Source organism: Galeopterus variegatus, unplaced genomic scaffold (assembly GCF_000696425.1).
Source record: "Galeopterus variegatus unplaced genomic scaffold, G_variegatus-3.0.2 Scaffold7492, whole genome shotgun sequence".
Classification (NCBI taxonomy): Eukaryota; Metazoa; Chordata; class Mammalia; order Dermoptera; family Cynocephalidae; genus Galeopterus; species Galeopterus variegatus.
In genome coordinates this window covers 198,008-198,817 of record NW_007733603.1, presented here as the reverse complement: position 1 = coordinate 198,817, position 810 = coordinate 198,008, and the positions used below count along the sequence as shown (strand labels likewise).

Here is an 810-nt window from a genome sequence, read left to right as displayed (position 1 = left end):
GGCATTCATGTACAGCCTCGGCAGCAAGGGGTGTTACTGGAGGCTGTGGCCTCATGTGGCTTCTTTCTACGTTTCAGACCGGAACATGAACATTTTGCAGTACTGCCCCTCTTCTGACATCTGGACACTCTTTGAAACATGTGACGTCCACATTCGCAAGCAGCAGATGGTGTCTGTGGAGGAGACCATCTACATCGTGGGCGGGTGTCTCCATGAGTTGGGACCCAACCGCAGGAGCAGCCAGAGCGAGGACATGCTCACCGTGCAGTCCTATAACACCATCACCCGGCAGTGGCTCTATCTCAAGGAGAGCACATCCAAATCGGGTCTGAACTTGACTTGCGCACTGCATAACGATGGCATCTACATCATGAGCAGAGACGTCACCCTGTCAACCAGCTTGGAACATCGAGTTTTTCTCAAGTACAACATTTTTTCAGATAGTTGGGAAGCATTTCGGCGATTCCCAGCCTTTGGACATAACTTGTTGGTTTCCTCTCTTTATCTGCCCAATAAAGCAGAAACATGACTGAATTGACTTAGTATTTCAAAGAAACCTGGTTCAAGACAAAAAAAAAAATATGGTGTCCCATTTCAAGGGAGACTGATTTCTAAAAGGAAGACGGTGGGTTAAAGTAGGTCACATATTTACAGCAGCTGTAAATAAGCTTACTTGAACTAATTACTTGAAAACTTTTGGGAGAAAGAGACCAACTTTATTATTTTTTAAATTATTGGTTTTTTAAATGATGGGAGCAAATCCATGATAATGTTTTCATCCACACATGATGCTCAGGCCAGTGACTGAAA

The 810-nt window shown here is 44.4% G+C and overlaps 1 pseudogene; it reads left to right on the top strand.

Annotated features, from left to right (window-relative positions):
- Positions 1-7: 7 nt before the first annotated feature.
- Positions 8-531, top strand: LOC103607509 (annotated as a pseudogene).
- Positions 532-810: the final 279 nt, after the last annotated feature.